General features: G+C 47.2%; 1 protein-coding gene across 1 annotated transcript in view; it reads left to right on the top strand.

The window, feature by feature from the left end:
- Positions 1–20781: 20781 nt before the first annotated feature.
- Positions 20782–25022, top strand: part of TRPC5 (transient receptor potential cation channel subfamily C member 5) — a 173920-nt gene continuing 169679 nt past the window's right edge. Inside the window, exon 1 of the mRNA XM_029066958.2 lies at positions 20782–20953. The gene's annotated coding sequence lies outside the window, so the exon portion shown is untranslated. The remainder of the gene's footprint in view (positions 20954–25022) is intronic.

Raw genomic sequence — 25022 nt, 5'->3', positions numbered from 1 at the left:
TAGTACTAAGCACTTGATCATCATCTTCAGTGGCATTTATCAAATTCTTACTGTATGCAGAGCCCTGGGAGAGTACAATCCAGCAGAGCTGGTAGACGTGTTCCTTGACCACAGAATGCTAACAGTCCCCCTCCCACTTAGATACGAGGCCCTTCTTGGACAGGGTTCAGGTCATAAATGTTAATCCTGTATTGAGCCCAACATTTAGTACAGTGGCTGGTAAGACATAATGGCTTTATTTGATATTATGCTAATTCTCTAATTAATGATTGTCTTTTGTAGAAAAATACATTGTTTCATTACGAGGTAGATTTCGGTGCTAATTGGTGATGCACAGACTCTAAGAAATCAAGAAGGATCCTGACTTATTCAGGCAAGTAGCTCAGAACAGTGGTCCTGTCTCTGTCATTGGCATTAGAGAAGCAGGATGGCTTAGTGGAAAGAGCTCAGGTTTGGGAGTCAGAAGTCATGGGTTCTAATTCCGGCTCTGCAGCTTGTCATATATCCTGATGAATGCAAGCATTTATCCTACCCTGCCTAGATTATTGTATCAGCCTCTTTGCTGACCTCCCTACCTCCTGTCTCTCCCCACTCCAGTCTATACTTCACTCTGCTGCCTGGATCATTTTCCTTCAAAAACGTTCAGACCATCTTTTCCCTACTCCTCAAGAAACTCCAGCGGTTTCCCACGCACCTCCGCATCAAACAGAAACTCCTCGCCATTGGCTTTAAAGCAGTCGATTACCTTGCCCCCTCCTACCTCACCGCACTATTCTCCTACTACAACCCAGCCCACACACTTCGTTGCTGTAATGCTAACCTTCTCACTATACCTTGATCTTGTTTCCCATTGACTACTCTCGCCCACATCATATCTCTGGCCTAGAACGCCCTCCCTCCTCATATCAGACAGATAATTACTCTTCCCCACTACAAAGCCTTGTTGAAGGCACATCTCCTCCACAAAGTCTTCCCTGACTAAGCCCTCATCTCCTCCCACTCCCTCCTGCATCACCCTGACTTGCTCCCTTCATTCATCCTCCCTCCCATCCCCACAGCACATATGTATGTATCTGTTATTTATTTATATTAATGTCTGTCTTCCCCTCTGGACTACAAGCTCATTGTGGGCAGGGGGTGTGTCTGCTGTTGTATTGTACTCTTCAAAGAGCATAGTACAGTGCTTTGCACACAGTAAGTGCTCAGTAAATGATTGAACGAATGAATGAATAGCCAAAAGACAATTGCTCTCCTCCCCTTCAAAACCTTATTAAAGGCACATCTCCTCCAAGAGGCCTTCTCTGACTAAGCCCTGCTTTTCCTCTTTTCCTACTCTTTTCTGCATCACCCTGACTTGTTCTCTTTATTCATCACCTCCTTCCAGCCCCACAGCATTTATGTACATATACATAATTTATTTATATTATCTGTTTTCTAGACTAGCTCTAGATCTTGTTCGACTATACACTTGTTGTGGGCAGAAGATGTCTATTCACTGTTAAATTGTACTCTCCCAAGGGTTCAGTACAGGGCTCTGCAGATAGTAAGCACTTAGTACATTCAATTAAAAGAATGAAATGAATGAATGTACAGCTTCTGGCAGTAATGAATTCCATATATTTGCCCCCCGCTGGGCGAAGTGTTCTCATTTGTCTGCTTTGAACCTTCCATCTTTGAGCCCCAAGAGATGCCCCCGTGTTCTTTAAACTTCTATTTTGGAAACTCTTGGCCCAAGAATACCTTTGTTTGTATGTAGGTCTGAATGATGTCATTGTGCAGACCCGGAGTCGAGAGCAAGGAAAACTAGGACTCCTGTATTGAGTCACAGCCTATTTTTCCCCTCTTGGAAAGATTATTTCTTTCCCCAGATGCAACCTCAAACCCTAAATCCTAAATGCCTGCATTACTGACTTCCTTTTGTTGCCCCTACAGCTGCATGGCCTAGTGGATAGAGCAGGGGCCTGGAAGTCAGGAAGACCTGATTGAACGGACAAACTCAATCATTCAATTCTATTTATTGAGCACTTACTGTGTGCAGAGCACAGTACTAGGCACTTGGGAAAGTACAATACAACAATAAACATTGATATTCCCTGCCCGCAACAAGCTCAAGTCTAGAGTGGGGGAGACAGACATCAATACAAATAAATAAAATTACAGTTATATGAGTGCTCTGGGGCTGGGAGGGGGGAAGAGCAAGTCAGGATAATGCAGAAGAGAATGGGAGATGAGGAAAAGTGGGACTTAGTCTGGGAAGGCCCCTTGGAGAAGATGGGCCTTCAAGAAGGCTCAGAAGCAGCAGAGAGTAGTTGTCTGTCAGATTAGAGGAGGGAAGGCATTCCAGGCCAGAGGCAGGATGAATACTAGAGGTCAGCGGTGACAGAGGCGAGATGGAGACCCAGTGAGAAGGTTAGAACCAGAAGAGCAAAGTGTAAAGGCTGGGTTGTAGGAGAAAAGCGAGGTGAGGTAAGAGGGGATAAGGTGATGGAGTGCTTTAAAGCCAGTGGAGAGGAGTTTTTGTTTGCTACGGAGGTGGATGGGCAACCACTGGCCTCTAATCCTGGCTCTGCTACTTGTCTGCTGTGTGACTTTGGGGAAAGTCACTTCTCTTCTCTGGATTTGACTTCCCTTATCTGTCAAATTTGGATTAAGACTGTGAGCCCTGTGTGGGACCAGACTGTCTTGCAGTTACGCCAGCACTTAGTATAGTGCTTGGCACATAGTAAGCGCCTAACAAACACTATTATTATTATTACTGGAAGTAGTAACACTCATCTGACATCTCTGGAGACCCCCCCCCCCCCCAAAAAAAAAAGTTGGGCCCCTGTCTTTCTCAGTTGTGGTTGGATGTACCAAACCTCCTTTACTTTCCAATTTCAGATCTGGGCTTTCCTTTCCTCTGGCTCCTGCTTCTTTCACCCAGGGCCCGTCTTTGAAGGTAAAACCTTCCACATCTCTCCCAAACTGAGCAAGGAGATTTCTCAGCCTTCCCACAGGTACAAAGGCTGGCTCTCTTCCTCTCTTACCCCGCAATGCAGGTATGCAGTCCTGAGACCTTACCGGAACATCCAACTCCAAGATCTCCACAGGGGGCATAGGAGCAATAGGAAATATTCAACTTACCAGGATTTGCTCCTACTGTTTTTTGGCAGAGGAGGGGAGACACTCCGGGAGAAGTCAGTCTCCAGAAAGACCTACTCTAATAGGAATGGAAGCTCCCCGACGAAATAGTATGGCAGATTTCTGGCATTTTCACTTTGCGGAGATTGGTGGCCTCTTTCGCGTTTCATCTCCATTAGCACAGCTGGAACTGGAAGCACACAATCAGTTGCTTTTGCCCTGAGGACTGTGTAACATCATGTGAGATCCATTTTGAGAGGCTGGGTTCATGTGCCTCCTTTCTCTTTATCACCTGATTGTAGGTATCTAGAAATGTGGACTGAGCAGGGTACAAAGTGTTTGTTAGGAAACAGCCGGATGGTGAAAAGAGCTGATCTGGACACTCTCTTGTCACCTATCATGGCTGAGTGAGACCTTCCATCAGTGGAAAGAGCCTGGGCTTGGCAGTCAGAGGTCATGGGTTTGAATCCCGACTCCGCCACTTGTCAGCTGGGTGACTGTGGGCAAGTCACTTCACTTCTCTGGGCCTCAGTTACCTCATCTGTCAAATGGGGATTAAGACTGTGAGCCCCATGTGGGACATCCTGATTACCCTGTATCTACCCCAGCGCTTAGAACAGTGCTCTGCACCTAGTAAGCGCTTAACAAATACCAACACTATTATTATTACATTTGTTAAAGGCTTATTATGTGCCAAGAATTATTCTAAGTCCTGTGGTTGATAAAGGTAATCAGGTTGGACACAGTCCCTGTCCCACACAGGACTCAAAGTCTAAGTGGAGAAAAAAATAGTATTAAATCCCCATTTTACAGATTAAGAGATTGAGGCCCAGAGACGTTGCATGACCTCCATTAAGTCACTTATCAGGCAAGTGGCAGAGTAGGGATTAGAACCCAAGTCCTCTGACTCCTACGCCCAGTCTCTTTCCACTAGGCCACACTCCTCTTCAGTAGGGTACTTAAGAGCTACTATTTGGTGTTTAATGATTGAAGTCTAGCTAAGAAGAGCCTGGAAAAGTCATGAAACATGCTGATGTAATGATTGCCACAAAAATACAAATTGTCAACTCTATGGTATTTCCAGTGACAATGTTTGGATCCAAAAGCTGGACAGTGGAAAAAATAGGATAGAAAGAACATCGATTCTTTTGAAATGTGTTGTTGGAGAAGGCTTTTATGAATATCATGGACTACCTGAAAGACAAACAAATGGATTTTAGAGCAAATTAAACCAAAGTGGTCTTTGGAAGGCGAAATGACTCGATTTTAGATTAGCATATTTTGTACACATAATCAGGAGGACTAATTCTCTGGAGAAGACACTAATGCAAGGAAAAGTCCAGGGAAAACATGGAAGAGGCAGACCTGCAGCTAGATGGATAGAAACCATAATGATAACGGAAGAACTGTTAGAAGGGTTTTTGATTATGGCAGAGACAGCACATTCTGGAGAAAGTATATCCATGGAGTCCCTATGAATCGGAAATGACTCAATGGCACTTAATAATTATAAATATTTGGTGAGCAATTCAATGGGGCAGCCCAAAAGCAGGAAGGGCAGAAGAAATGTTTTAAAGAATCAAGTGAATGATGATAATAATTATAATAATTGTGGTATTTGTTAGGCACTCACTGTGTGCCAGGCACTGTACTAAACACTTGGGTAGATACAAGCAAATCATGTTGGACACAGTTGCTTTCCCACATGGGGTTAATAATAATAATAATGTTGGTATTTGTTAAGCGCTTACTATGTGCCGAGCACTGTTCTAAGCACTGGGGTAGACACAGGGGAATCAGGTTGTCCCACGTGGGGCTCATAGTCTTCATCCGCATTTTACAGATGAGGTAACTGAGGCACAGAGAAGTGAAGTGACTTGCCCACAGTCACACATCTGACAAGTGGCAGAGTTCAGAGTCTCAATTACAGATGAAGTAACTGAGGCACAGAAAAGTGATGATAATAATAATAATAATAATGATATTTAAGCGCTTTCTATGCACCAAGCACTGTTCTAAGCACTGGGGTAGATACAAGGTTATCAGGTTGTCCTATGTCAGGCTTACAGTCTCAATCCCCATTTTACAGATGAGTTAATTGAGGCACTGAGAAGTTAAGTGACTTGCCCAAAGTCACACAGTTGACAAGAGGCAGAGCTGGGATTAGAACCCAATGACCTCTGACCCAAGGTCACAGGCTAGTGCCTGCAGGGAGAAAGCAGTAGCCAAAGATCAGTCCTGAGTAGGGCAATCAGGAGAGAAATACTTCTTGGAGAGTGAGAGCCTGGGGAGATTGGGAAGCTAAAAAGAAAATGGAAAAAAAACAGCACCAGGCACCACTATTTACAAGCCCAACAGTTCAACAAAGGACCACCATAGTCTATCAATTATTGAACTACTTAGTGCAGGTCTGTGCTGACTAAACTTGGGAAAAGACAATAGAACCAAATTAGTGGACATGATCCTTGTGTCCAGTGTAAGCGGTTAGTCATTTGATGAGCTGTTCAATCCCATCTGATTGGCATCGTTGTCATATTTATGGAGCACTTACTGCACGCAGAGCAATTTACTAAGCTCTTGGGAGAGTACTGTATTACAGAGCTGATAGATATATTCCCTGTCCACATCGAGTTTACAGTTTATAGGGGGAGGTGGACATTAATATAAATAAATAAATTATGGATGGGTACATAAGTGTTGTGGAGCTGAGGGTGGAGAATAAAGGGCACAAATCCATGTAAATGTGATGCAGAAGGGAGTGGGAGAAGAGGAAATGAGGGTTTAGCTGGAGAAGGCTTCTTGGAGGAATGCCTTAATGCATGAAGTAAAATGAAGAATGCCACTGCTGGAGAAGAATCAATGAATGGTATTTATTGAGTGCTTACCATGTACAGAGCACTGGACTAAGCTTTTGGGAAAATACAATATAAGACAACTGGTAGTCAAGTCCCCTGCTCTTAGGGAGCTTTCAGTCTATAGGGGTAGTTTGCCATCTAAAGAACATTCCAAATAATGGATGAACCCAGAGTACGTGGGTTTAATTCTTTCAAATTACCCTCTCTCTCCCTGATGCATCAGAATGGTTGATTCCTCCTCTCAGGGATAAAGACTTCTCTCTCGGCCGCTTTCTCATTTCGTTATTTTCCCAGCTGATTTGGGGCAACAGCGTCTCACGCCATCTGTTTTTCTCCTGAGCACGTTTTCCCCAAGATGTTTAAATTGTATCAGAGGCTGTAGCCAAGCTAGCAGGAAGTGTCTTTGCACTGGATCGGAGGCCTTGGAACTCCTGGCTAGAACAGCTACACCTCGAGACAAACTACAGCTTTCTAATAATCCAGAGGATGGTAATATAATAATAACAATTGTGGCATTTGCTTAGTGCTTACTCTGTGCCAGGCACTGTACTAAGTACTGGGGTGGATACAAGCACATTGAGTTGGATGCACATGGGGCTCACAGTCTCATTCCCCATTTTACAGATGAGGTAACTTGAGGCACAGAGAATTGAAGTGACTTAACCAAGGTCATCCAGCCATCAGAGGCGGAGATGGGATTAGAACCCATGACCTTCTGACTCCCAGGCCTGTTGCTCTATCCACTATATCACTCAATCAGTCATTGGTATTTATTGAGAGCAGAGCACTGTAATAATGAGGATAATAATAATAATAATGGTACTTAAGTGCTTACTATTTTCTAAGCGCTGAGGTAAGTACAAGTTAAACAGGTTGGACACAGTCCCTGTCCCACATAATAGCAATAATTAATTATGGTATTTGTTAAGCGCTTACTATATGCAAGGCACTAAATTAAGCACTGGGGTGAATACAAGCAAAGTGGGTTGGACACAGTCCCTGTCCCGCATGGGTCTCACGCTCTTAATCCCCATTTTGCAAATGAGATTACTGAGGCCCAGAAAAGTGAAGCGACTGGCCCAAGTTTACACAGCCAATGTGTGGTGGAATCAGGATTAGAACCCAAATCCTTCGGACTCCCAGGTCTGTGCTCTAAGGCACACTGCTTCTAAGCACTGTACTTGGGAGAATACAATACAAGGGAATTAGCAGACACATTCCTTGCCCCCCATGAGCTCATAGGCTAGAGGATGATCAAATACACTATTTCTTAACCATCCTCATGATGAATATATGGTAAAAAACCCATTCCAGCAGTTGACCACACCATCCTGGAACCCCTCAACGAAGCAAGGTGAGGAAATGGAGGTTGATGGATCGGACCATGCCTTATTTTTTAATGTTGGGTCATGGTCTCCATCATCCTCCTTCTCCACCAGCCTCTGCCCTTTGGGGAGGATCAAAAACTCTGTAGCTTCCTCCCCGTCGATGACTTTCTGGGGAAGGAACCCTCGACTCTTGGGATTCCTGAGGTTACCTCAGTGGCCGGGGAAGAAGCAGCATGATCTAGTGGAAAGAGCGTGGGCATGGGAGATAGAGGACCTCGCTTCTAATCCCGACTCTGCCACTTGTCTGGTGTGTGACCTTGGGTATGTAACTTTACTGTTCTGGGACTCAGTTTCCTCATCTGTAAAATTCAGTACCCATTCTCCCTCCCTTTTAGACTGAGAGCCCTTTGTGGGACAGGGATTGTTCTGATTTGATTCTCTTATGTCTACATCAGTGCTTAGAACAGGACTAGTTGAATAGTAAGTGCTTAAGAAATTATTATTATTATTTTGCACTCACCCGGGGGCATGAGCCACAGGTAATAACAATAATATTTAAGCCTTTACTATATGCCAAGAAACTGTACTAAGCGCTGGGGTGGATACAAGCAAATTGGGTTGGACACAGTCCAGGTCCCACTTGGGGCTCACTCTCTCAATTCCTGTTTTACAGATGAGGGAACTGAGGCATAGTGAAGTAGAGTGACTTGCCCAGGGTCATACAGCAGACAAGTGGCAGAGCTGAGATTAGAACCCTGGTCTTCTGACTCCCAGGCCCTCGCTCTATCCAATAGGCCACCCTACTTCTCACAGATGTCACATTCCCTGTGGCATGAGGGGGAATCAACTATGAAGTGGAACTTAAGGGCATATCAAGCTCTCCCAAGCACTAAATCCAGCGTTTTGTCCAAAATAAGTGTACAGTAAATACTAGTGATGGATTGATGAAAGATTCTAGGCTGTAAACTCACTGAAATAGGGATTGAGTCTACTTACTCTTTATCGTCACTCGATAGAGTAACAGTAATAATGGTAATAATAATATGAGAAGCAGTGTTGCTTAGTAGAAAGAGCATGGCTTGGGGATTGGAGGGACTGTGTTCTAATTCCAGCTCTGCCACTCCATTTCTTCATTCAATGGTGGTAATAGCAATGTTTGTATTTGTTAAGCACTTACTGTGTGCCAAGCACTGTTCTAAACGCTGGGGTAGATACAGGGTAATCAGGTTGTCCCACGTGAGGCTCACAGTCTTCATTCCCATTTTACAGATGAGGTAACTGAGACAAAGAGAAGTTAAGTGACTTGCCCATAGTCACCCAGCTGACCAGTGGCAGAGCCGGGATTCGAACCCAGGACCTCTGGATTCCCAAGTCCAGGCTCTTTCCACTGAGCCATGCTGCATAGTAGTTATTGAGTACTTAACTGTGTGCAGAGTACTGTACTAAGCGCGTGGTAGAGTACAATTCGGCAACTGATAGAGACAATCCCTACCCAACAGGCTCACAATCTAGAAGCCAAGCACTTAGTACAGTGCTCTGCACATAGTAAGCGCTCCATAAATACTATTGAATGAATGAATGAATAGAAGGGGGAGACAGACAACAAAACAAGTAGACAGGCATCAATACCATCAAAACAGAAAAAAAATAATAGATATATATACTTGACTGTGGTGTGACCGTGGACAAATCACTTTAATAATGTTGGTATTTAAGCGCTTACTATGTGCAGAGCACTGTTCTAAGCGCTGGGGTAGACACAGGGGAATCAGGATGTCCCACGTGGGGGTCACAGTCTTAATCCCCATTTTACAGATGAGGTAACTGAGGCACAGAGAAGTTGTGACTTGCCCAAAGTCACAGAGCTGACTGTGTGACTTTACTGACTTTACTTCTCTGTGCCTCAGTTTCTCCCTCTATATAGTGTAGATTAACTCCTCTTTCTGGCTTAGACTGTGAGCCTCATGTGGGACAGAGAATGTGCCCAGTCTATCTTCTATCTTGTCCAGTGCCTGCTATGGTGACTGGCTCTCAGTAAGCACATTAAAAATACCATTTAAAATATACTACTACTAATAGTAATAATTTTTAAGTGATTACCATACGTTAAGCCTGGTACTGGGGTAGATGCAATACAAGTAAATTGGGCACAGATCCTGTCCTATGAGGGACTCAGAGGGTAAAGGGAATAATAATAATAATGATCATAGTATTTGTTACTATGTGCAAAGCACTCTTCTCAGCACTGGGGTAGACAAGGTAATCAGGTTATCCCACGTGGGGCTCACAGCCTTAATCCCCATTTTACACATGTGGTAACTGAGGCACAGAGAAGTTAAGTGACTTGCCCAAAGTCACACAGCTGACAAATGGCAGGGCCAGGATTAGAACTCACGACCTCTGACTCCCAAGCCCGTGCTCTTTCCACTACGCCACACTGCTTCTTTTCCTCAGATCCCTCTCCCTTCTGACTCATCTATGCATTTGGGTCCAGTTGGGCATTTGATATTCGTCCCACCCCCAACCCCACTGCACTTAAGTCCATATCTTTTCATCATTTATTATAAATTGCTTATTTATTCAAATTAATGTCCGTCTCTTGACTCTGGACTGTAAGCTCATTATGAAAGTCTGCTAATTCTGTCATACTCTCCCAAGTGCTTAGTACAGTGCTCTGCACATAGTAAGCATTCAATAAAGACCATTGATTGAATGATTGATTCATTGAAACGGCAGCTCTTACACACCTGGCTCTACATGGGGTCTTTCTTGGGATTTTCCATAATTTCTGGGACAACCTGATTACCTTGTATCTACCCCAGTACGTAGAATAGTGCTTGGCACATAGTAAGAACTTAACAAATACCATTATTATTATTGTTAATATTAAGAGAGGGTTTAATCGGGGAAGGCCCGTTGAAGGCGATGTGACTTTGTTGCAGATTCTTTGCCTATTTTCATCCTGTCTTTTAAAAGATTGCGTGTAGTCGACATAAGTACCCAGACATCCATGAAATATTACACATGACTATCACATGGGTCAATGAATCAGTGATATTTAAATGAGAGGTTACTGTGTGCAGAGTGCTTGGAAGCAAGCCAGAATTATGGTTTAGTATGGGGAGAGAAGATGGGATTTTTTCTTTTTTTTTTTTTTGCAATCTAAGATGAAGGCAGGAACTGTGTCCAACCCAACCTCATTAAATTCCTAGTAACATGTCCACTCCTGTGGGGACTCAATCATTGCTTGATGCTGATGCTGATAAGGGTATGATCTGTATCCTGAGCAGGCATGGCATCTTGATGCTTTGTGACGTCTTCCATCTCTGTTTCTCTGGGTGAAATGGAAGCGTAATTGTTAGTCTGTGAGTCAAAATGACAGCTGCAGGGAGTTGAATGCCAGAAACTGAGGGAGACTCGGTTCTCGGCTCTTCTGCCTGGCTTTGTATCTCTCCATTCTTTTCCCATTCTCTCCCCCCAACACACACGCTTCTCCTCTCATCCCTTTTCCCTGTTATCCTCTCTCCCTCTCTCCCTCACTGCCTTATGACCGTATAGCAGGAAACAAACATGAAGCAAGCTGAAGAGGCTCAGTTTCGGGAATGCTCAGTGTCGTATAGGGCGGAAGAGGAAGGTTTTTTTGGTTTTGTTTTGTTTTTCCCAAGTCAAGAGCAAGAAATAAGATCATGCTGAAATTCTATATTGGTACATTAACAGGTGCATCTACAGAAAATCTTCATTTCCCTATGCAAATGGCTAGGCAGACAGGCGTGTTATCACAAGCTGGCTTAATTGACTCAACTCCTGTCCATCCCCCTGAATGAGTCTGTTTCCCCTCCCTCCCTGCCACGCAAAGCGTTCCCCCTCCCCCCCCCAACACTCACCCCACACCATAATGGAACCAGTTCTTACCTGTGGCCAAACCTCTGAAATGAGTCAAATGGAGATTTGAACCTCTCCCCGAGCTCTCAGGCTTTTACTTAAATGAAACACTTGATGGCCAAGCAATTTTTTCTCTGGGACTTAACTAGGCTAATTAAAATATGCCAAATTTCCCCTCTGTACAATAGAGGGGAAATATGAATCTTTCAATTAGATGAAAGGCTTTTCCCGATCGCCCTCAGCCCTGATCTTCCAGCCAGCACTACCTGCGTATTCTAGGGCCTATCTAGAGAAGGAGCAAAATCCATACCACTTTATGTTTGTTTTCAGCTCTAGTGAGCTGCAAGGTGGCGTGCAACGGTGAATTAAGTATGTGTACGAGGATTTTTGACACGTGCTAGGAAAGTGTTTTATGTCTAAAAGTAGCTAATGCTGACTGCTACAGCTAAAAAAAACCACCCATGAGCTGAAAATGTTATTTTTATGAACCATTCCAAGGAAACCAGAGGTTTTTTTTTTTCTTCTTAAACCAACCGAATATGTGTAGAAGGAGTTCTGCCATCAAACTGGAGAATGGTTGATCATGTGACATCCTTAGATGGAACACAAAGAACCCGACTTCAAAGGGCAATAAACAGGAAGAGTGCTTGGAAATCAGGTTATAATTCTTCACTGCTCTTTCTAGAGGAAAAGATCCTTAACAGGCCTGAAGTTGGCAGGTGGGAAGATTGACAGAACGAGAATGGGACTATAAAAGAAGTCCAGTGGGCCCGTGGCCAGTGAGAGAAGGTTGATGATTTAATAATGGCTAAGTAGCATTCTGGTAAATTGATTACTTTTTGTTCAGTTCATTCGATCAAATTTATTGAGCACTTAACTGTGTGCAGAACACCTAAGTGCCTGGAAGAGTACAATACAACAACAGACACATTCCCTACTCACAACGAGCTTATAGTCAAGAAGGGCCAGAGACAGACATTAATATAAAGAAAAAAAATTACAGATATGTACCTAAGTGCTGTGGGGCTGGGAGGGGGGAAGAACAAATGGAGCAAGTCAGAGTGATGTAGAAGGGAGTGGGAGAAGAGGAAAGGGGGGCTTAGTCAGGGAAGGCCTCTTGGAGGAGATGTGCCTTCAATAAGGCTTTGAATGGGAGGAGGGGAATTGTCAGATTTGAAGAGGGAGAGCATTCCAGGCCAGAAGCAGGATGTGAGCGAGGGGTTGGGGATGAGACATGTGAGATGGAAGCACAGTGAGAAGGTTAGCATTAGAGGAGCAAAGAGTGTAGGCTGGGTTGTAGTAGGAGAGTGATGAGGTGAGGTAGGAGGCAAGGCAATACGGAGTGAGTGCTTTAAGGCCAAGGGTGACAAATTTTTGTTTGATGCGGAGGCGGATGGGCAACCCCTGGAGTTTTTTTGAGGAGAGGGGAGACACATCCTGAACGTTATTGTAGAAAAATGACCTGTAGGAGTGTATTGTAGAAAAATGAGTGAATTATGACCTGGAGTGGGGAGAGAAGGGAGGCTGGGAGGTCAGTGAAGAGGCTGATGCAGTAATCCAGGTGAGTTGGATAAGTGGTTGCATTAACGTGGTAGCAGTTTAGATGGAGGGGAAAGGGTGGATTTTAGCAATTTCGCAAAGGTGGGACGGACAGGATTTAGTAATGTATTGAATATGTGGGTTGGATGAGAGAGAGAGCAGTCAAGGATAAAGCAAAGGTTCGGGCTTGTGAGACAGGAAGGATGGCGGTGCGGTTTACCGTGAAGGGAAAGTCAGAGGGAGGAAAGGGTTTGGGTCGAAAGACAAGGAGTTCTGTTTTGGACATGTTAAGTTTGAGGTGATGGGAGGACATCCAAGTAGAGATGCCTTGAAGGGAAAAGGAAATGCGAGGCTGCAGGTAGGGAGAGAGATCAGGGCTGGAGATGGAGATTTGGGTATTCTCTGAGAGAGGTGGTAGTTGAAGTCTTGGGAGCGAATGAGTTCTCCGAAGCGGATGTAGATGGAGAATACAAGGGGATGCAGAACTGAACCTAGAGGTACTACCACAGTTAGGGAGTGGGAAGCAGAGGAGGAGCCCACAAAGGAAACTGAGAAAGAATGGCCAGAGAGATGAGGAGATCCAGAAGAGGACAGAGTCAGTGAAGCCAAGGTTGGAAAATGATTCCGGGAGAAGGAGGTGGTCCACAGTGTCGTAGGCAGCTGAGAAGTCAACGAGGACTATGGGAGCCCCCAAATCACTCCATTCATCATAGTGATAATCTCTGAATTTATAAAGCATACTTCTTTTGGTCTACTATGTGTCACACACAGTACTAAGTGCTGGGGTAGATACCAGACGATCAGGTTGGACACAGTCTGTATCCCAAGTGAGGCTCACAGTCTTAGTCCCCAATTCACAGGTGAGATAACTGAGGCATAGTGAAGTGACTTTCCTGAGGTCGCACAGTTAAGTAGCAGAGGTAGGATTAGAACCCAGGTCCTTCTGACCCCTTGGACCAGTGCCTTCCTTTCAGTGCAACCATAATAGGTGCTTAAGTGTGATACAAAAATGTCCAGACCATGTGTTTCTACTCCTCAAGAAACTCCAGTGTTTGCTCATCCACCTCCACATCAAAAAAAATTCCTCACCATTAGCTTTAAAGCATTCAATCACCTTGCTCCCTCCTTCCTCACCTTGCTACTCTCCTTCTACATCCCAGCCCGTACCCTTCATTCCTCTAACCTTCTCACTGCCCTCGATCTTGCTTGTCTCACTGCTGACCCCTGGTCCACGTCCTGCCTCTGGCTTGGAATGCCCTCCCTCCTCAAATCTGATAGACAATTACTCTCCTCCCCTTTCAAAGCCTTATTGAAGGCACATCTCCTCCAAGAGGCCTTCCCTGACCAAGCCCTCCTTTCCTCTTCTCCCATTCCCTTCTGAGTTGCTCCCTTAATTCATCCCCACCTCCCAGACCCAGCAATTATGTACATATCATTAATTTATTTCTGTTAATGTTTGTCTCCCCTTTTAGACTGCAAGCTTGTTGCAGGCAGGGAATGTGTCTGTTTATTGTTGTATTGTACTCTCCCAACCACTTAGTATAGTGCTTTGTACACACTAAGTGCTCAATAAATATGATTGAATGAATGACTGCTGCAGTGATTGAAAGAGTTGAAGTTTTAGAGTAAGGACAGCTGGGGGGAGGAAAATTAATTTCTCCCGGCTCTGCTACTAGGTAACTTTAAGGAAGTTAAGAAATCACTCTTGATCTCAGTTTTTTTGTGTGTGATAAAGGGAGAATACCATGGCTCCTTCCCACCCCACAGGGATAATGTGAGGATCAAATGAAGTCATTCATGTGACAGTATTTTGAAAAACTGAAAAACACTCTATAGATGTCACTGGTGAAATTACAAGGCGGTGTTCCCTCTCAAACAATCGATCAGTGGTATTTGAGTGTTTTGTATGTGTCTGCATTGTGCTAAGTGCTTGGCAAAGTACATTACAATTAAGTTGGAAGACATGATCCCAGTCCACACTGAGCATACAATCTAGAGGGGAAGACAGACACTAAAATGTATTTTCTTGAACAAAAAAAGACATTGGGTTGCTTGAAAATCCTAAAAAGTCTGACTTTGCTTTTCTTTTTTTTTTTTTAAATGGTATTTGTTAATAATAATGATGGCATCTGTTAAACATTTACTATGTGCCGAGCATTGTTCTAAGCGCTGGGGTAGATACAAAGTCATCAGGTGGTCCCACAGGGGCTCACAGTCTTAATCCCCATTTTACAGATGAGGTAACTGAGGCCCAGAGAAGTAAATGGCTTGCCCAAGGTCACACAGCAGACAAGTGGCAGAACTGGGATTAGAACCCATGTCCTCTGACTCCCAAGCCTGTGCTTTTGCCACTAAGCCACACTGCTTCTCTTAAACCCTTACTATGCTCCAGTCACTCTTCTAAGCACTGGGGTAGATACAAACTAATCAGATTGGACATAGTCCCTGTCCCACATGGGGATCACAGTCTTAATCCCCATTTTACAGATGAGGTAACTGAGACACAGAGAAGTTAAGTGATTTGCCCGAGGTCCCACAGAGAAGTGGTGAAGCTGGGATTAGAACCTAGGTCTTACTGACTCCCAGGCCCGTGCTCTATCCACTAGGCCACGCTGCTTCTCTATATAAAGAGCTTCTTGAGAGTGATGGGAGCTGAGTAAGAGGTGAACCATGAGTAGGTCATGAAAGATGCAGAGTTATCAGGCCAGAAGAGAGCTCTGCAGCTGAAGAGAACCACCCCAGTGGCTTTCTCTGTCATATTGTGCTCTCCCAATCACCTAGTACAGTGCTCTGCACACAGTAGATGCTAGATAAATATCACTGATGGATTGATTTCTCTGACCATACTGCCTGGTGGGGCGGAGAAGCTACAGGGAGTCAAACAAGATTTATGAGTGTTCAAGGCTTGCAAAAACAAGTTGCAGACTAGTGTCTTCTATCTGACCATGAAGCCAAGTAGCACAGGGGGTTAGTGGAGTGGAGAAAGGAATAAGATCCAGTCTTACAGCTTTCCATCTGACAGTTACTCGCTCCTGAGTTGGGAATCGATGGTATTGAGACCGAGCACTTACTTTGTGCAGAGCACGGTACTAAACCCTTGGGAAAGTACAGTGTGATAGAGTTGTTAAAGACGTGTTCCCTGCCCGCAGGAGCTAACAGTCTGGAGGCGGAGATGACCATTAATCCAAATAAATGGATTATGGATATGTACAGAAGTGCTGCGGGGCTGAGTGGTGTGAATATCAAGTGCTTAAAGGGTATCGATCCAAGTGCACAGGTGATGCAGAAGGGAGGGGGACGAGGGGAAAAGGGAGCCTTTTGAAGAAAATGGGATTTAATAAGGCTTTGAATGTTGGGGGAACGGGTGGTCTGTCGTATATGGAAGGGGAAGGAGTTCCAGACAGAGAGCCAGTGGGTAAGAAATTGGCAGTGACATAGACTAGATTGAGGGACAAGGAGTAGATTGGCATTAGAGGAGCGAAGCATGCAGGCTGGAGTGTAAGAGAGCAGCGAGGTGAAGTCGGAGGGGGCGAGGTGATTGAGGGCTTTAAAGGCAACAGTGAGGAGTTTCTGTTCGAGGTGGATGTAGATGGTGCCATGGGGTCAGTGGGAAACGTCTGGACAGCGGTCAACTTTTGGGTCTGTCATTTATGATTACCTGTAATGCTGTTTCTGGGAATAGCACGGCATAAGGGATAGAGCACGGATTTGGAAATCAGAAGGTCGTGGGTTCTAATCCCAGCTCTGCCATTTGACTGCTGGGTGATGTTGAGCAAGTTGCTTCACTTTTCTGGGTCTTATTTACCTCATCTGTAAAATGGGGATTGAGACTGTGAGCCCCACGTGAGACAGGGACTGTATCCAACCTGATTTGGTTGTATCCACTCCAGAGGTAAGTACAGTGCCTGGCACCTAGAAAGTGCTTAACAAATACCATTGTTATTATTACTCTTATTATTTTGGGTCAGACCCATGGCTCCTCTAACCCTCCAGCTCCACCAGTCCCCCCAGGATATGTGGCGACTCCATGGTGGATGTCCTCCTGGATATCAATCCATCAGTAAATCAATTGAGAGTATTCACTGAGTTTGTTTTCAGTGCTAAGCACTGTACTAGGCACTTGGAAGAGTAAAATAGAGGGTGAATTTGCATCCTCATGATCAAGGGTAGACCATCTCTCATTCTCATCATCATTATTCTTCTTATTTCTCTTAATAATTGTGGTACTTAAGTGCTTACTGTGTGCCAAGCACTGTACTAAGCACTGGGGGAGATAGGAGTTAATTAGGTCACTCACAGTCCCTGTCCCACATAGTGTTGACAGTCTAAGTAGGAGAGAGACCAGATACTGAATCCCCATTTTACAGTAGGGGAAACTGAGGCACTGAACTTGCCAAGGTCACACAGCAGTCAATTGGAAGAGCTGGGATTAGAACTCAGGTCCTCTGACTCCCAGGCCTCGGCTCTTTCCACTAGGCCATGCTGCTTCTCTCACATTCCTAACTACACTTTTTCAGTAATCTGTTGTCTATCAAATGTATTTATTGAGCACTTACTGTGTGCAGAGCACGCAGTATTTATTACTTTATTAACTGAGTGAGTAAAATAGAGTAAGGAGACACACTCCCCGCTCTCGAGAAAGTTACAACCTAGCATGAGAGACAGACATAAAAATAAATTATAGGTAGGGGAAAGTGCTGAGGATCAATGCTTAGTACATTGCCCAGCACATAGTTAAGCACTTAAATACCACAATTATTATTGTTATTATGGGGTGACTATCAAGGGGATTAGAGGGTAAGAACTTTAACAATCATTGGTATTTATTGAATGTTTACTGTGTTCAGGACACTAAATAACACTGTACTAACCGCTGAGTACAGTGCTCTGCACACAGAAAGTGCTCAATAAATACGACTGAATGAATTAAGAGTTTAGGGGCAAACTAATCTGGTTGGACACAGTCCACGTCCCACATGGAGTTCACAGTCTTAATCCCCACAGTGTGTAGAACAGCATTTGGCACATAGTAAGTACTTAATAAGTACCATTATTATTATTATGATGATGCACTCAATAAATATCATTGTTTGGTCTTTGAACTTTGGCGACACTTTTTCCCGTTCTGATTATGCAGAGTTTGTGGTAAATTTGGACTGCTCCAAGCTTATCACCTCCATGGGAATGTTGCCTGGACTATCAGCTGTACTCTCCTAAGTGCTTAGTACAGTGCTCTCCACACAGTAAAGGCTCGCTAGAACATAGTAAATGCTCACTGATGGATTGAAGCATGATCATCTGGTTACAGACCTGTTCACACTTAAGTTTTCAGCAGGGAGACCTTAGTCCCTCCAGACCGTAAACTTGTGGTGGGCAGGGAATTTGCCAATTCTGATTGTACACTCCCAAGCACGGAGTACAGTGCTCTGCATACAGTAGGTGCTCAAATGCTATGAGGAGGAGAAGGCAGTGGCAGCTCTTTGCCTCCCAGACAATCCCACAGTCCGTGCCTGGCATGAATTATCAAAGGCCACAGAAAATGAAGCTGGAAGGGTGAACTTTCCTATCCCTATTAACTCTTCCCAGAATTAAACACAAGAATGAGCAACAGGGGCTTGGAGCAGATGGGAGGCTGGGAGCTGGAGAGGGATTGGGAGGGAAGATTGTGGTCGGAGCCTTGGCAGGAGGATGTAAAAGGGGGCTTCAAGTGATACGCAGCATCTCACAAGGTGGAGAGAGGTCGGGGCAGGAATAGGGATTTGGGGGGGCTTCAAGGGGCAGGTGGCCCCAGAATCTACCTGGGGCAGGAATAGGGATTTTGGGGGGGCTTCAAGGGGCAGGTGGCCCCAGGATCTACCTGGGGGAGGGGGGATGGGAGGTGGGTTGGGGGAATGTTAGAAGAGAGGCTATGTGTGGAGGAGTGAGAGGCCACAGGCCGTCCACTAACATGTAGAGTGATGCCCGGAGCTATCTGGGGAGTTCAGGATAGATGCCAGCCAATCTCAAACTCCCCAAGGTTGACCGCCCCCCACGTCCCCCAACGCTGTCCCCCCCTTAGAGGTGATGGAGACTCATTCGATCAATCAATCGTATTTATTGAGCACTTACTGTATGCACAGCACTGTGCTTAAGTGCTTGGGCGAGTACAATATAACATGAAGTATAACACGCTGCTTTCCCAAGGTGGATGGCCAACCACTGGAGGGTTTCAGGGAGTGGGGTGCCACGTGTCCTGAATGTTTGGTAGAAAAAGCGATCCGGGGAGCAGAGTGAAGTATGGACTGGAGTTCGGAGAGGCGGGAAGCCAGGAGGTCAGCAAGGAGGCCAGTGCGGTGATCCAGGCGGGATAGGAGGAGTGATTGTAGTAAAGTGGTAGCGGTTTGGTTGGAGGGGACAAGGGGGATTTTAGGGCTGTGGTGAAGGTGGGACCTGATGATAATGATCCATTCATTCATTCCATCGTATTTATTGAGCGCTTCCTGTGTGCAGAGCACTGTATTAAGCGCTTGGGAAGTACAATTCGGCAACAGATAGAGACGATCCGTACCCAACATGGGGCTCACAGTCTAGAAGGGGGGAGACAGACAACAAAACAAGTAGATGGGCATCAATGGCATCACCCGTTATTGGGCAGGGATCGTCTCTGTCGCCGAATTGTACATAGTGCTCAATAAATACTAGTAAGCACTCAATAAATACTATTGAAATAGAATTATAGACCTGTGCTCGTCATTCATAACTACCCAAGAATGATAGGAGCGATGAGAGTACTCCTCCGGGGCCTGGACCCAGCCAGGGCCGCCCCCCGGGGCCCAGGGGAAGGGGCCACCCCGGGCCCCGAATCGAAAAGGGCTCGGTTTGGGGCCTTGGGGTGGGATGGGGCAGGGCAGGGGGTGAGGGGGCAGGCTGGATGGGGCAGGGCAGGGGGTGAGGGGGCAGGCTTCAGGGGACTGAACTAGGGCCCCAGGCACCGTGATCACTGCCCGCCGCCGGCTTTCGACTGCTGGGGTCCGGCTGCGGGGTCCGGCCTCGATGCTGGCGCACGTGTGCCCCCTTCCCCCCCCCCCCCCACCTCTTCCACGTGCCCCCCCCCCGACACACACATCTCTTCCACGTGCCCCCCCGACACACACACACGCAGAAACACACATAAACACCCTCCGCGTGCCCCCCCACTCCTCCCCCAACACACGCAGACACACACACACACACACACTCCACGTGCCCCCATGCCCCTCCCCCAGCACACACACACACACATGCAGACACACATACACCTTCCACGTGCTCCCCCCGACGGCCCCTCCCCAACACACACACACCCTCCAGGTGCCCCCAACACACACACAGACACACGCCCCCTCCCTCCACGTGGGCCCTCCCCCGACAACCCCCCAGCGCGGACACACACATACACAGAGACACCTCCCTCCACCTGCCCCCCCTCCCCCAGCGCCCCCTCCCCAACACACACACACCCTCCACGTCCCCCCCACCACCCCGACGCCCCTTCCCCCATCACAGACACAGAGACCCTCCACGTGCCCCCCCCTCCCCCAGCACACACACACACTGACACCCACCCCTTCCACGTGCCCCCCCCATGCCCCCTCCCCCATCAGACAGACCCTCCACGTGCCGCCCCTCCCCCAGAACACACAGACACACACAGACAGACACAGACACCGCCCCCCCCCAGGACCGGCAGACAGATGGGGAGGGAGGTCCAGGCTCCCAGCTCCGCCCCCCCAGCCCCCCCCCCCCCCGTGCGGGTCTCCGGGGGTGCGGGGGTGCGGGTGCGCGCGCACGAACGGAGACGGAGGCCGGGGGTCCACCCGGACCGCCCCCTCCTCTTCTCCCTCCCTCCTCCTGCTCGTCGTCGTCGTCGTCGTCGTCCCTCCGCCCCCGGAGCCAGCGCAGCATCCCACCCCAACGCCGGGCATCCGCACCGGGCATCCCCCCCGCCCCGTGGCAACCCCCCCGGGCATCTGCTCTCCACTCACCCCGATCCCCTGGGGGCCCCCCAGCCCTGGGCCCCCCGCCCCTTGGGCACGGCGGGGTGACCCTCCTGCCCCCCCAGGACCGGCCAACTTGGGCACCAACTGCGGGGAAGGAACCAGGGGGTGGCCCTCCGGCCGGAGGGGATGTGGGCATCGCGGGGAGGATTACAAAGGAGCCCCAAGCGCCCAGCACTCCGGACCTCGGACACCTGAAGATGTAGTTGCGGGGGTGAGTCCCACCCCTTCCCTTGGGGGGAGCCGGCTTGGTTGGGGGGGGCGACTTGGGGGGCAAGGGAGCTGGGCCGGGAAAGAGAGACATCGTGGCCCTAAGAGGCCATCAAAAAAGAGGGGCTTTCCTCCCTCCCCAACCAACCCAGGGTATCCTGCGAACGGTGCTTCTCCCCTCCTCTGGGGTGAGGGGAGGTGGGTGGTCCAGCCCCCGAGGGAGCGGATGAATCCCAGGCCATCGGCGGCCCCCTCTGTGCCCCACTGGCCCTGCTCGAAAAGGCCATTATCGGGAGAGGGAGGCATTTAGGGTGGGGGATGTGACCTGGGGGCTTCAAACTTGGCAGGGGCCAAGGCCTCCCCCTCCCTCTGGGAGAGACCTCCTACCCTAATAGAGCCTCTCAACCCCCCTGCCCAATCCCACTGACCCCTCTCGCCTCCCTTCCGTGCCGTTAGCTTCTTCCACCCAGCGTATCGTCAAAGGCGGGCAGAGGATCAGTTTCCCCAAAGCCTCTCTGAGCCACCCAGTCGAGACAGTCACCCCCAAAATGCCACCCCTACCCCCCCAACCCTTTTGTTTCTTCCTGCCACCTTCACTCTGCCAGCCAAACCGATAGGTTGGCACTCCACCCTCCAGACCTCAAAGTTGGACCCGAGACCTAACCACGGTGTCAGGCCCTCCGGATTTGAAGCGGAGTTTATTACAGGGCAGACAAGGACTCCAGTACACTGTACTCAGATACACTGCCTGGCCAAATGGGTGTATTCCTGACTGCAAAACGGGCTATAAAATAGAAGGCATAGGCAGTGAGTTGCGGTTCATTTTCCAAAGGCACAAACGTTTCGGTGGCTGATGGTGTGAACACAGAATATGAGAACTTATTCTATGTGGTGCCCCATGCGTGAGCCATATTACTTGCTCCCTTCCCCAGCACCAGGTCTGACATCAGATAAAGAAGTAAAAATGATGTCATAAAGACTAGAATCCGTTGAAATCCTTTTCGAGACCAGGAAATCCAGTGAAGAATTTGAATCTACAAGTGCCTCAGGTTCTGGTGGTTAACAGAACAGGGAGCTTCTTGGGTAGGAAAAAAATCCATAGCACAAAAACCCAAACCAAAAAAAAAAAAAACCAAAAACCAAAAAACCTTACTTCCGAAGAATTTACGGAGGTGTGTGTTTTTGTTTGGTTTTGCTCGCGGCAGCAGCTGGCCCACAGTAACGTGCGGAGTTTCGGTTGGCTAGATGGATTGAAAAATTGACTGTCATTAGAAATGTGCCTCCAATTCATGGCTAATGCAGATGCTATGGAGGAAATACTCGAGTAAAGTTTTACATATCTTCCTTTTTCTGAGGACCGTAATTGACTCGGGTCATCGGCACTGTCTCCCTGCTGTTGCTGAGAGGTTATTGGAGTTTGTGCCAGCCTGTCGTTTTCCTTTAAACTTCAGTTTTTTTATTCTGATTATATGATCAAAATACAGTGTATTACCTCCCTCCAACTCAGTAAGTGATAGAGAGAAACAGATTTTTGCATTAAGAAAAGCTGTTTGTTACATCTGACAATTTGTTCTAATGTTCAGCAGGGAGGCGGAGTGGAGTGAGGGATCGGAAAAGGTGCCCTTTCTGTTACTTTTTTTAGGCAGCCGAAGCAGATCTTAAGGTTAAGGCGGCTCTTTCCCATTAATAACGGATACTAGACGGCAGGCCCTGTAGACAGAAAACCCCCCCAAAAAACAAATCCCAGGCAAACAGGCGCATTGGGCATTCGTTGGCAAGAGATGGAGTTGGGGAGACCCTAAGGGACTGTGCAGTAACGGAGGAGCCGGCTCCATTCCGATTCAGATCATTGACCAAAGCGAGCCCGGGGGGTTGGAATGTCTCTTCTCAATGTGAGTGTCATGATAATAATAATTGTGGTATTTCTTAAGCACTTACTCTGTGCCAAGCACCGGGGTAGCTACAAGGTAATCCTGTTGGACGCAGTCCCTGTCCCACACGGGGCTTGCCATCTACATCCCCATTTTACAGGTGAGATCACTGAGGCCCAGAGAAGGGAAGTGACTTGCCCCAGGTCACACGGAAGACAAGTGGCTGAACCGGGATTAGAATTCAGGTCCTTCTTTCTCCCAGGCCCGGGATCTATCCACTAGGTCACACCGCTTCTTGTGGGAGAAGGAGACAAGGGGCCTCAGGGACTGGGTTCAGTGCCACTGGACAATGGGAAGCTAGGAGGAGCCACGTGAAAGTTGCCAACCTTGACTCTTAGGATGGACTGAGTCATGTCTAAGTCCCCAGCCTTACTCAATTACAATTAATAATTACGGTATTTGTTAAGCACTTACCATGTGCCAGTCACTGTACTAAGCTCTGGGGTGGTTACAAGCCAAGCAGGTTGGCACAATCCATATCCCGCTAGGGGCTCACAGTCTTAATCCCCATTTTCTAGTTGAGGTCACTGAGGCTCAGAAAAGTGAAGGGACCTAAGGCCACACAGCAGACAGGTGCACAGGGATTGTCTCTCTATTGCTGCATTGTACTTTCCAAGCGCTTCGTACTGGGCTCTGCACCCAGTAAGCGCTCAATAAATACGATTGAGTGAATAAATGAATCCCAGGCCCGTGCTCTACCCATTATACCATCTCATCCACCCAAAGGCTGAAGAGGATCACTTCCCTGCCCTCCGTAACTGCACCTGAGGAAAAAACCGAGGGGCAGTTTGACCTTATGCTTCAGGGGTGTTGCCGTGGAAGGCAGGACTGAAGGAGGTCGTTGGGATGAAGTGCTTCCTTCTCCCTTGGATGGGGGAGATGGACTCGGCCCAGGGAATGGCTCAGGTGGGCAGGATCCTAAAATTGGCTGTGAACGGTCCGGCAAGCAAAGGAAACACTGCCGTAGAAGCGTTTAGAATCCAAGTCCGAAAGCCTAGACGAAGGTACTCACCTCCCTTTTTCCCTTCTCTCTCCCTGTTCTCTCTCTAGCTAACATTATCACACCACAATCTAAAGCCCATTCAGTTGCCTAATCATTGAATGGAGCGTCAAGAAAATGTGTGATGCTGTTTCCCCCAGACTGCTTCCAAATATTCTAATTTGTCTCCTACCATGGCTTCATCTCGAGGGAAAGGGAACAAAACGTCTCTGACTGTTTTACTTCTCGTGGAGGTTCATTTTTCAGCTGAGCTCACAGACACCCTCTGACGAACCATGCCAAGATTCTGTGCTTGCCGTCGAATCTTGTACGCTGAGGGAAATGTCCTCTCCCCTCCTGCCCCTCTGCCCTTCAGTCTTACTATTCTTATTGTTGTACTTGTTAAGTGCTTAACCCGTGCCAGGCACTGTACTAAGCGCTGGGGTAGATACGTGTTGGATACGGTCCCCGGCTCACAGTCTTAAGTAGATTTAATCCCCATTTTACAGATGAGGGGACTGAGGTGCAGAAGAGCACTGTCGACCGAGCTTTCAGAGAAAAGCCCCTTTTCTCGTTCTTCAAAATGTCTCTCAAGAATTCCACCAGGATGGCCTGGAGGGGACTAGTTCTGGATTGACTCAGATGGGGTTGAGTAAACAGATGTGTCAATTGCGCTCAAATATGGTTGAATGAATATGTTCTGGGTTGGGGAAAAATCAATTGACTTGAATGAAAGGCCATCCACTAGGCAGCAAGGATAAGAAACCCCCAGAGGACAAAGAAATGGGTGCTGGGAGTTTGGGGAATGGCCTCCATTAATCAATCAGTCAATCAATGGTATTTATTGAGCGCTTACTGTGTGCAGAGCACTGGACTAAGCGCTTGGCAGAAAGTCCAATATAAGAGTGTTGGTAGACCCGTTCCCTGCCCACAAGGAGCTTACAGTCTAAGAGGGGGAGATGGACACTAATATAAATAAATGAATTACGGATCTGGATATAAATTCTGTGTGCTAATATGTACATTAGTCGTGTTACAGCAGGCCTGGGCCTCCCATTGGCCCCTGGATCTGGCCTGAACCTGCCAGGGCTGTTGGGGCGGGAGATGAGACGCAGCATGGTGTTATGGATAGAACACGGGTCTGGGAGATAGAAGACCTGGGT

The sequence above is a fragment of the Ornithorhynchus anatinus genome, chromosome 6, assembly GCF_004115215.2.
Source record: "Ornithorhynchus anatinus isolate Pmale09 chromosome 6, mOrnAna1.pri.v4, whole genome shotgun sequence".
NCBI classification, from domain to species: domain Eukaryota; kingdom Metazoa; phylum Chordata; class Mammalia; order Monotremata; family Ornithorhynchidae; genus Ornithorhynchus; species Ornithorhynchus anatinus.
Note: the sequence above shows the minus strand (reverse complement) of the source record. Positions and strands in the feature narration are given on the sequence as shown.